At 36.2% G+C, this 13,086-nt stretch overlaps 1 long non-coding RNA gene across 2 annotated transcripts in view; it reads right to left on the bottom strand.

Moving 5' to 3' along the window:
* Window positions 1–13,086, bottom strand: part of LOC144835198 (uncharacterized) — a 329,884-nt gene that overhangs the window by 291,443 nt on the left and 25,355 nt on the right. Inside the window, exons 2-3 of one of the 2 annotated variants that reach the window (XR_013611063.1) lie at window positions 9,457–9,610; window positions 3,280–3,433 (exon numbers count right to left, since the gene is read on the bottom strand). This is a non-coding gene — a long non-coding RNA (uncharacterized LOC144835198). Of the gene's footprint in view, window positions 1–3,279; window positions 3,434–9,456; window positions 9,771–13,086 lie in introns of those variants that run through there. The other variant, XR_013611062.1, reaches the window with a different exon arrangement.

The following is a 13,086-nucleotide window of genomic DNA, read 5'->3' as shown; positions in this document are numbered from 1 at the left end:
ACTCTAAGTCTAACTAAATACCTGATCTTAATACAAATTTGAAAGATGCCAATAAATATAAGTTATTAAAAGACAGTAATAAAATTAGCGCTGTCATTTGAAATGAAAATTGGCTGTTATATAGTTTACGGGATAAACAAAATTTGGTTCAGAACTTTACTATACCAATTTTCAACCAAAGTCCAACTGATTATCAGTGATTTAGACTCTCAATATAAAATCTGGTAGTGATGAAGATACACCTTTAAAGCTGTTTTACAAGTTATCAATTTTCCTTTTGCATTAGTGTTTAGTGGTTACAATAATAAATAAACCACAAAATGGTTGTCCAACACTTTCTGTGTACCAATCCAGTTGTACCCAATGTTCCAAATTAATTGATAACAAATATTTGTGGTTAATTAAATTCCACAAATATAAAATTTATGAAGGGCGACATTCAAGTTTATCTAATTTTTGTGCACAATAAAAACAAGTTTGCTATTCTGTATAATAATCACATGGAATATTTTAAAACACATTTATTTCTATTGTTCACTAATCGTTGTATACTTTATCGTTTTATAGCATTTCTATGTTTTAATATTGTTGGTGTTCCACTTTGACAATTAGGCTTAAATATAGTTGTTACTGTGTGCAAAACAATATCAGTTTTTTGTGGCAACAATGTACAGTTATATGCTCTAATTGAAAATATAATCTTTAATGTGTATTATTATCAATACATAATGCTATACATTATGTTTTTTCACGGTATGGTCATAAATTTCCATTTGAAACACTTTATAAAACATTGAAAACAATAGTGCCTTGACCATTTTATTAAATTAATATTTAATCAATAGTTAAAGGTGTATTGTCCTCAGAATCATGAAAAATGAAGATTAATTAAATCAGATTTTGAATATGTTATTTTGTAGGGTTTTAATAAAGGTACTGTAACTATCACTTCCGTAGAAAAAAAACCAAAAAATAATATTGTTTTCACTTATAAAATGACAAATAAATGGTTAAATTCAACCAAAAACCCATTGGCTGGCAGCCAATTTGAACATTTTTTTATTAAAATATTTAATTTGAAATTTTTTTCAGGTAAATACATTTTTTTGGATCAAATTTTTGGTCAAAATGGATAACTATTATGTTACATTAAAATGGCACATTCAACATATTGTTCAGGGAGACATTACATCTTTGACAAATACACTTAAAATTTCACAAACCTTCAATTGTTCTTACATATGATTTTGTATTTAAAAAAAAAAATAAAAAAAAAATACTCTCTTTTATTGTCAACACACTACCAACTCCGTCCACCACCACCACCTCCTCCTCATTAAATAGAAGAAGAAGAAGAGCAATGATATTAAAGGATGTAATATAGACCCATATTAGACCCATTTTTAGTTTGTAATTATTTTTTCCATAATACATTACAAGGGCCTATACATTTTATATTACACAGTGCCCTCACTCATCATTTATTTTACTTACTGTTTATATTGTTAGCACTTTCAGTACCAGTGTACTGTTCAATAAAAACCCAAAAATCTGTACAAAATTTAATTTAATTTTGTTTAAACTTTTTTTACAAAACACCTTTTAATTGAAATAGCATTTAAAATAAAAGAAAAACAATTTAATACCAGCATTAAACTAGATGATGATTTCATTTCATTATTCGGTCTATTTCAGTATATACATAAAAAAAAATGAAATTGGGGAGACCAGGGTCAACCTAAGTGAACTTATATCACTGAGCTATACGGTAATATTTTTTGTCTTAGTCTAATTTGGCTTTATATTCATTCATTTTTAGTCGCGTGCAAAACGAGACTCTATAGCTCACTATGTCGGTCGGTAGGTCGGTCGGTAAACACTAACTCAAATTTGTGCACGTGACTGCAGCCATGTATATGGCCTTGTTAATCATCTATTTAAATAATAGTAAATACAACATAGTATAAAACTGACTCCAAATAACGAGAGGCATGCCATGATTCAACGTTTCAAACTTTATTTGATCATCATCAGGAATGATGACAAAATGTAAGCATTATTGTTATTATTATTAAATAGGTAATATTTGGTAACAGAATGTTCATTCTTTTAAATTAAAACTTATTCATCCACAAAATATCAAAGATTAAAAATAAACTTGTATTGTTTAAAAAATGAAAAAAGGTGATGCCTTAAGTTGGTCATTGACACAATTCTAACTAAAATAACTAACTTAAATTTAAAGTTTAGTTAGCAAATTTCAAAAGAATGAACTAAAACACCTAAGAAAAACCTTAAAAGAGTCTACAAGGATGCTTGTTTTTCTTGTCTTACCATTATTGAATAAATGTTATTGAATTGAAATTGAATTTAATTCACAACCTACACATACTATAATATACAATAATGACAAAATATGATGTTTTAATTAAAGACCCCTTCCCTGCAATTTTGGACGTTTTTTGGAAAATAATACTGTCACACAGCCGCAATTACGGCTCTTTCGGACATGTAATTGCCGGTAACCAACGATGAACCACGGTAAATAGCCACAACTGTACACATATAAATGTAAAAAGTAAAATTTAATAATAATCTTTGACAACCAATTCTTTCTTTTATAATTCAAACCCCCAAAAAAAAACCCACAAAAAAAAAATCCAACCAATTCTCAAACAATGATACCGTATTCCTATTCCCCACAAACTTTATGCAATTCCCCAAATTTCCCAATCCTTCCAAACAAAATATCATCAATCTTCTTATTTTTAAATAAATCCCAGAAACCCCCCTTTCAAATACAATAATATCACAAGATGAATAATTAAACAATAATAAATGTCCACAATATCGTTCCTTCTTGCCTTCTCTCCTACGCTGACACAAAACAAATTAGAAAGATAAAAGTTAAAACGATTCTGCAAATAAACAACTCCCACGCCTCTGCTCCCGTTCTGCTTGTATTATCAATTATAATTCTTCCTATTTTCTGACATATAAATAAATCAAATATAAAGTTAAAATGTTTCTTGATGTCGTTCTGCCCTGCAATCCGCTCCCCGACCAATTATTTCTTTCTCCTTTTCCACGTAAAATAATATCAGTATCAATCCAGTTACTCTTCAATATTTCCAAACAATTCTTTACATGCAACAACTTCTGCTGTTTCCAACAGTTATTTCTTCCGTCAATTTACATTCACAATTTAAATTAATCCTCAGTAATCTCAACAATTAACAGTTCTACATTTAAGTACAGCCTTATAGTATTACTTCCAACTCACAATTTATTAACTTCATGTATATCACTTTATTTCCTTTCTGCTTCAGCTCTATATCACCATAATTATCTCCAACTCACAATTTATTAACTTCATGTATATCTCTTTATTTCCTTTCTGCTTCAGCTCTATATCACCATAATTCAATTACTTCTTCTCCTGTACGTCTTAGTTTCTCATATCAATATTCACCTATCCCTTTCTGGCTTAACATAACATAGCCCTCCTTCTCTGTCTCCTCTCAATTTCCATCTACCTCAAAATTCCCTCAATTATCCACATATCCCCACCTTATCCTTCTCCACCAATCAGCAACTCACACACTAACTTAACTCTTATACCTCTCCTCCAATCAGCAAACACCACACAATCCTTCTCTGCAACACAAAAACTCTGCTCCACTGGCTTCACACAATAGCTTCCTAAAACAAAAGAAAGGTTCAAATAGTGAAAACAAAAGGAAAAGTAAGAATGACTTGCAAAATATATACACAACTTTATGTCACTTGTGACATTTACTCCCCTCTAAAAGAATAATGTATCAACATTTTCTCCATACCGTGACGGGTCCTATTTACACTCGACTTAAATAATCAGCTCCTACATTTTCACTGCCTTTAATCGCCTCTATTCGGAACTTGTACGGTTGTAGAGCCAGGGCCCATCTCATAATTCGCCCATTGGACAATTTCGCTCTGTGCATAAACACAAGCGGCTGGTGATCAGTTTCCAACGTGAAGTTTCGTCCATATAAATAAGACTCAAATTTTCGTACACTCCATACAATGGCTAAGCATTCTTTTTCCATCACTGAATATGCTTTTTCTCGAGGAAGCAGTTTCTTGCTAGCGTACGCCACGGGAAACTTCACGTCACCATACTGCTGCATTAGAACCGCTCCCACTCCATATTCAGACGCATCTGTTCTCAAAATAAAATCTTTGTTTAAATTAGGAAGGCATAAAATTGGAGTACTGTTTAATTTTTCCTTAAGTTTAACAAACGCACTTTCCTGGGCCTTCTCCCAACATATTCGGTTAGGTTCCCGATTCTTCGTTTTGTCGGTTAATGGACAAGCAATCACAGAGTAATTAGGAATGAACTTTCTATAGTAGTTGGTCATCCCAAGGAATGACCGGAGTTGTTTCTTTGTTTCTGGTTGTTTGGCTGACAAGATGCTTTGTATCTTCTCCACTCGAGGTTGAACATGTCCTTTCCCTACCACATGGCCAAGAAACTCGATTGTTTCATAACCAATGAAACATTTGCTTGGTCGAGCAGTTAGATTGGCCCTGCGGAGACGTCCAAACAATTCAGACAAACATTTCATATGTTGATCCCAAGAAGCTGTGTGAATTAGAATGTCATCAATATCATTATGTGTATTATCCATTCCTTTGAGTAATTTTCTCATGATACGACTGAAAGTAGCCGGTGCATTGACTAAGCCGAACGGCATGACATTAAATTGAAACAAACCATCTGGTGTTAGAAAGGCTGTTAAAGGTTTTGACGCTTCATCCATGGGAACTTGCCAATACCCTTTACTTAAATCTATCTTAGTAAAATAATGATCATGGGCCAACTTTGTGAACAGTTCCTCTTGGTCCGGAATCGGTTCGGCGTCAAAAACTGTAACCTGATTAAGTTTTCGAAAGTCCACGCAGAATCGATTTGACCCATCCGGTTTCTTTACCAATACTATTGGAGAGGCAAACGGTGCCCCTGAAGGCTCCACTACACCCAGATTTAACATCATATTTACCTCATCCTTAATGGTACCTCGCAACGCATGTGGATGTGGATAGGGCTTGGAACGGATTGTATCATCAGTTTCCAGCTTGATTTCATGCTGCCCAAGTGTAGTCTTACCCGGTAAATCTTTAGTGTATCATCCAGGCTTTCGTTGATGTGGATGTCGGCTGTTGTTTCTTTTGCTAGTAGAGGGTGGAGCTGTAAAAGATTCTCATTAGATAGATGATAATTTTGGTTATTTGTAAATGTTTCATTAGGTTCGCATTCAATAACAGCGGTGCTAGCTAATTCAAGGATACCAGAAGGCTCGGTTACCCCTAAGGCAGCACTAATGTCTGCGGTTCGCTCATAATACTTTTTCAAGAGATTGGCGTGAAATATTTTGAATTTCCCGTTAAGGTCAATTTGGTAGTCTAGATACCCAAATTTCTTTACAACCTTAAAAGGACCTTTCCATTGAAGCAATAGTTTGTTTTTGTCTGTGGGTAATAAAAGTAGTACCTTATCCCCAACCTCAAATTCCCGGGACTTACTCTTTTTGTCATAATATTGTTTGTACCTGACCTTAGATTTTTGTAGATTCTTCTGAGCCATCTGACAGGTTTCATGTAGTCGTTCCCGTAAATCCATAACGTACTGGTAGGTGGTTTTTGTTTCTGGTGTTTCGATTTCTTCGGTCCACAATTCCCTTAGGATGGACATGGGTCCTCGTACGGTACGGCCATATAACAGTTCAAAAGGAGAAAACCCTAAACTTTCTTGTGAAGATTCCCTAACCGCAAAAAGTAGTGGGTCAATGTAACGATCCCAATCAGTAGGCCTTTCTGCACACATACGTTTCAGCATTTGTTTGAGTGTTCCATTGAACCGTTCGACCAAACCATTACAAGCTGGGTGATATGGAGATGTCATTACCTGACGTATAGACAACAACTTACTAACTTGCCTCATGACTTCAGATGTAAATTGTGATCCCCTATCGGTAAGCATTTCTTTCGGGATACCAAGTCTAGAGAAAACACCAACCAAGGCCTCAGCAACCCGTTCAGCTTCAATATTTGGTAGAGGCACTGCCTCTGGATAACGAGTAGCAAAATCTATTATTGTGAGTATATAACGATTACGACCTTTAGACATGGGGAAAATGGGACCAACTATATCAACGGCAATCCGTTCAAACGGCACCTCGATCAAAGGCATGCTTCCTAGAGGCACTTTCGTAACTCTACCTTTTTGTACAGTTCTCTGACAAATGTCACAGGATCGACAATATCGAGTAATATCTGCAGTTACCCCAGGCCACCAAAATGTTGTCAACACTTTATCTGTCATCTTTTTTACCCCTTGGTTTCCTCCTAATAAGGTTTCATGGGCTTGGCGCATTACCTGGCGTCGATAGTCAGCTGGCACTACTAGTTGGGTAAACTTATCCCCGTGTTCAATATTAGGAGAGGAAAATTGCCTATATAATAGGTCTTTATGATAAATAAACCTAGCCTCGGCTTGTTTGTTACTCACAGTTGTAGTTTGTTTCTCTGCAAGATCCTTGAATTTTGCAAGGCTGATATCTTGTTGCTGGGCGGTTTTCATAATTCCCGCTGTGATGATTTGCTTGTGTATTTCTGTAGTTTTAAGTGTTCTGAATGGTTTATCCATAGTGTTAGCTTGAGACCGGGTAACAACAGAACATCCTTGAAGATTTCGCTCTGTCCATGTGGGATCTGGATTTCCTGGTGCTCGTACTCCTGCAATATTACCTAATATCAAGTCATAAATAGGGTTATTCATACATAGTGCATACGTCTTTCCTGAAAAAAATGGAGTATTAACATGTATTAATGCAACCGGTAAGTTGCGGACCGTGCCATCAATCAGCACACAGGTTTTCTCCTTACCAGTAAGTTGTTCGGCTGATACAAGATCTTTCTTCACAACCACCCCACTACAGCCACTGTCACGAAGAACAGAGACGCAGCGTGACCCAACACAACCTGTATAAACGGGCATTTTACTAATTGAATTATTTAGAGCCGCTGTCATAATTGGAAGACAGTGCCCACATTGAAGAGTGACCTTATCACCATCATTATTGATACAACATTGATTTAAAGACTCTGACATTTTCGTAACCATACTGGCACCCACATCGGGAATTTCTTCTTTGGCTTTACATTCGTGTTGTTTTGTACATTTCTGGCAATCAGACTCTTTTTGTGGTGAAGTAGACAACCCAGCGCAACTGTTGGCGTCCTGTCTACAATTTCTGGCAATATGTCCTGTTTTTAAGCATCGGTAACATTTTGGAGGAGAGTTTGGCTTATGCATAGTTGAGGCTCTGCAATTTCTAGCTAGGTGACCTACACGATGACATATAAAACAAGTTGGACTACGGAAACTAGCAGGGCTTTGTGATGAGGATGTACTGGGAACATTATTAGAGGAGAGTTGAGGAGAATTTGGCTCTTTTTGTTTAAACTCTATTGGTTTACCAAATAATCCCCCACGAGCTTCCAAATATTGCTCCGCAATTTCAGCCATCGCTTGTATCGTTTTCGGTTGACGTTCCCTTAGGAACAGAGCTAGGTCCTTCCCACACCCATCGGTAAACTGCTCTCGCAGCAATAAATCTTTTAACCCCTGAAAGGTTTTTTCCCCCTCTGCTAGGTCAATCCACCTATCAAGATAATTGCTTATCCTCGCAGCAAATTGCGGGCCGCTTTCTCCGTATTCGGGCTTAGCTGTTCGTAACTTATGTCGAAATCCATCGGCGGTTAACTGAAACCGTTTTAGAAGAGCCAATTTCAACAGTTTGTAATCGTTAGCTTCAGCTGACGACAACCTGGAATAAACCTCGAGAGCCTTCCCAGTTAGTAGGGCACTTAAGTTAACCGGCCACTCAATTTCTTTCCACTCCTGACTAGTCGCATACCGTTCAAACCTTTTCAGATAGGCATCTAGGTCATCTGTTCGATCATGGAAAGGGGGTAATTTAGGTTTACTGGCCTTAACCCGTGACTCAGGATTGGGTAATACTCTACCACCCGGCCGTGCCCGATTCTTTTCTTGTTCTAATTGGATTTCTAACCTTCGCATTTCTATAAGATAGGCCTGATTCTCAGCTTCTTTCGCCCTTTCGTTTTCTCTCTCTTTTTCTTCACTCGCTCTTTTTCTCTCTGCTTCGTCCCTCTCTAGTACCTCTCTTCTCTCTCTCTCTTCCTTCTCTAGTGCCTCTCTTCTCTCTCTCTCTTCCTTCTCTAGTGCCTCTCTTCTCTCTCTCTCTTCCCTGTCTCTGTTTCACTCCATTTCTTCTCTCTCCCTGTTTCTCTCTTCTCTCTCTAGTGCTCTCTCTTCTCTCTCTCTGGCAGCTTCCTCTCTCTTTTCCACAAACTCTCTTAATTCCACTCCATCTAACCCCAACGCTTTTCCTGCGTCAACAATTTTAGTGAGATCCATTTCTTAAGAAAAAAAAAAAAAATATATATATATATATAAGTATCCAATATAAGTATACAGTATGCCAATAATATGGCAAATAGACAATCCAAGAATCACGTACAATTGTTTCATCTACCAATGTTCACGCTAGGTTACAAAGTTTCCCGGACGAGCCCCCATAAATGTCACACAGCCGCAATTACGGCTCTTTCGGACATGTAATTGCCGGTAACCAACGATGAACCACGGTAAATAGCCACAACTGTACACATATAAATGTAAAAAGTAAAATTTAATAATAATCTTTGACAACCAATTCTTTCTTTTATAATTCAAACCCCCAAAAAAAAACCCACAAAAAAAAAACCCAACCAATTCTCAAACAATGATACCGTATTCCTATTCCCCACAAACTTTATGCAATTCCCCAAATTTCCCAATCCTTCCAAACAAAATATCAACAATCTTCTTATTTTTAAATAAATCCCCGAAACCCCCCTTTCAAATACAATAATATCACAAGATGAATAATTAAACAATAATAAATGTCCACAATATCGTTCCTTCTTGCCTTCTCTCCTACGCTGACACAAAACAAATTAGAAAGATAAAAGTTAAAACGATTCTGCAAATAAACAACTCCCACGCCTCTGCTCCCGTTCTGCTTGTATTATCAATTATAATTCTTCCTATTTTCTGACATATAAATAAATCAAATATAAAGTTAAAATGTTTCTTGATGTCGTTCTGCCCTGCAATCCGCTCCCCGACCAATTATTTCTTTCTCCTTTTCCACGTAAAATAATATCAGTATCAATCCAGTTACTCTTCAATATTTCCAAACAATTCTTTACATGCAACAACTTCTGCTGTTTCCAACAGTTATTTCTTCCGTCAATTTACATTCACAATTTAAATTAATCCTCAGTAATCTCAACAATTAACAGTTCTACATTTAAGTACAGCCTTATAGTATTACTTCCAACTCACAATTTATTAACTTCATGTATATCACTTTATTTCCTTTCTGCTTCAGCTCTATATCACCATAATTATCTCCAACTCACAATTTATTAACTTCATGTATATCTCTTTATTTCCTTTCTGCTTCAGCTCTATATCACCATAATTCAATTACTTCTTCTCCTGTACGTCTTAGTTTCTCATATCAATATTCACCTATCCCTTTCTGGCTTAACATAACATAGCCCTCCTTCTCTGTCTCCTCTCAATTTCCATCTACCTCAAAATTCCCTCAATTATCCACATATCCCCACCTTATCCTTCTCCACCAATCAGCAACTCACACACTAACTTAACTCTTATACCTCTCCTCCAATCAGCAAACACCACACAATCCTTCTCTGCAACACAAAAACTCTGCTCCACTGGCTTCACACAATAGCTTCCTAAAACAAAAGAAAGGTTCAAATAGTGAAAACAAAAGGAAAAGTAAGAATGACTTGCAAAATATATACACAACTTTATGTCACTTGTGACAAATACATATATATCACTTTAAAAACATTAAACCATGTCATTCCTTGTCTTAAATGTACGTTTTATGGTAAATTATGATAAAAAGTGAGAAACAATGCACTACCTAAGTAGCTCGCGGCGATCGACCTCTCGTGGACGGTCTTAGGCCTAGCCTAGCTAGGCTTAGTTTTGTAGGCCTAGCTGGTAAACATCGGTAACATACGAACATCGTACGCTAGCTATATACCTAGCCTGACGTTGTATAGTTGTATAGTTGCTGCATTAATTGTCTTTCTATTTTTGCCAGACTCCGTTGATACAAATTGGGGAAAACCCGGTATTTTCGCTGAAAAGTTAGGAGTCTTCCATTTGTTTTGGCCTCACGATCGATCGAAAAGTGGGCGAATTACAGGTGAAAAACAAAAATATCAATCCGCGCGCAATGCATTTTGGGATTTATAGCGGGCCGCTATAATTATTAGAATCGACTTATTTTTCACATTTTTAACCGTTTAAAGACGAAAAAAGTTATCGCAATAGGACCATATAGTATTATTTTTACATTAAATATAGTTTGTGATCTTAAATTAGATCTAAAAAACGTAGGGAAGGGGGCTTTAAGTTTAACTAAAAAGGAAAAACTACAATGTGTATTCTCTTTGCGTACTGACCAGCCATTTTTTATTGTTGCAAGGTTTCAAAATGACGCAATGAACTTTACTCCGTCCATTGGATTGAATGTTAAATTAACCAAATATAAGTCCTGATAATGAACAGAACAGAGATGCTCAGTATAATGAACAGAACAGAGTATGCTCAGTATCCTGAACAGAACAGAGTATGCTCAGTATCCTGAACAGAACAGAGTATGCTCAGTATAATGAACAGAACAGAGTATGCTCAGTATAATGAACAGAACAGAGTATGCTCAGTATAATGAACAGAACAGAGTATGCTCAGTATAATGAACAGAACAGAGTATGCTCAGTATAATGAACAGAACAGAGTATGCTCAGTATAATGTGCATAAGCATGCGCAGATTTTTTGTGTGTAGATTACCGTCCCCCTTCGTCTACCGTCCTGTAGTCACTAGTAGGTTTTATTGTAAATTAACAGCACACCACGTGCAACAGCTAATACTAAATATAGTAGTACTAATTATTGTCAGTATTTTCATTTCTATTGTAAATAAATAGTCAACAGAGACCTGTTAGAATCAGGCTTCTGAGTCATGTCAGCCATACATTCTACTCATTCACTCTTTACCAAAAATTTGGGATTTTTAATATGTCTTTCTTTCCATCATATATATTCATTTATGACTGACAATTTTATACTTATAGTTTCATTCTACTGTAAAACAATACTACTCTCTTTGTCATTACATTCAGCCTCATACATTAACATTCAAATTAATTCAGAATAAATACATTTGAATGATGAAGCCTAAAAAAACAAAAAACAGAATAACTAAAATACAAATAAATTGGTATATTTCTATACTATTGTACCTTTAATCAAAGAACTTAGAACACAAGAATCTCCTGTTTGTCCGAAGCGCGTAACAATTTCGAAAGGCATTGTGGGATAGAATTGAGCTAATGGGTGGCGCCATTGTGAGCCATGGAGTAGCGCGCCCTCATCAAATTAGAAAGTCAAAATCATAGAGGGGATCTGCTAATACTATAGTGGGGGATAGAGTAATTGACTGAGCCCTCTATAGGAATTAATAGTTTTGACTTCCTAGTTTCCGATACTGTGTTTTAAATGCAAAATGAAGAACAGGAGATTCTTGTGTTATCAGTTCTTTGCTTTGATGTAGATGATGATACATAAAACTCTTATAAAGCCTATCAAACATACAGTAGTAAGTCAAAGTCAAAGTCAAAACTTGGTTTACTAAAGCTTTGGTTGTCAACACAATGTAGGCGCTACGCAAGTGAGTTGACCAATAACAAGCAACAGTTCGGATAATCCATCACATTGTGATTGGTCAATTTGCTTGATTTAATTTACAAAAAAATTGGATAGACAACAGACAAATGGACAGACTAAATGTTGGGACAAACAAACTTATTACATGCAATTATTACTCAGTAATCACCTCTGTAGTCCCATGGGTACTCTTTTAAATAGTTATTGATTACAGTGCCTTAAAATCTTCTTTAAATAATAATTGTGTAAATGAATTTGACCAGGACCTTTACCATGCCAATCCATATCAATACTTTGAGTTACAATTGTAGATAATATATTGATATTCATTTGTAGCTATACACTAGGCTTCATTATCTTAAGATTATTAGAGTATGCGTAACAGCAGTTGATCATACGCACTGTTTATATTTTGTGTGGTGTAGTAGGTACAGGGGTAGGCCTATAGCTACAGCAGTAGGTCATAATCACTGTTTACATTTTATGTGGTGTAGTAGGTACAGGGGTAGTCCTATGCTACAGCAGTATGATCATAATCACTATAGGGCTGGAAGTCATTCAAATATAGGGTTGTAATTGTATTAAACTACTGTGGAGTAGGGAATAGGGCAGCGGTGGCGCCAGGATCTTTCCGACGCGAGGGCTAAATTCCCCGACGGAGGGGCTATACGAGCGAAGCCAGCCTCGCTAGACTGGGGGCCAGTGGGCCGCCAAGGGCCCCGGTGGGGGTCCAGGGGCGACTCCCCCGGAAGAAACGCAATCAATTCAGTGGCGTATCCAGTGGGGGGGCCCGGGCCCCCCCTGATTTGGCGTCCGTCGGCACATCATCGCGAAAAAATAAAGTTAAGCAAATAAGAATAAACTATTATTCTGACAATAATTGTACTGTAAACATAATTCTTTTGAGTGTTTGTTTATTTACATATCATATTATTCCCTTCAGATCAACTATTTTTTATTTTCATTACATCTAACCAAACACGTAAAAAATTAGGTTAAAATATCTTCTCATCTTGCACGTACGGCCGTACGCGCTAGATTGTTTACTCTCAACAAGTCTTTGACCTTATCCTATTCAACCTTGTTTTTGCAGTTGACCTGGGATTTGTATGTCTTCCTACGCTAAGATTATATAGTTCCACATGCCATGTGCTTTTTTCTCTAAGATATATTTATTATAAGTGCCAAAAACCCGTTTTTT

The sequence above is a fragment of the Antedon bifida genome, chromosome 2 (assembly GCF_963402885.1).
Source record: "Antedon bifida chromosome 2, ecAntBifi1.1, whole genome shotgun sequence".
In the NCBI taxonomy this organism is placed as follows: Eukaryota; Metazoa; Echinodermata; class Crinoidea; order Comatulida; family Antedonidae; genus Antedon; species Antedon bifida.
This window is presented reverse-complemented; position numbering and strand designations above follow the sequence as displayed.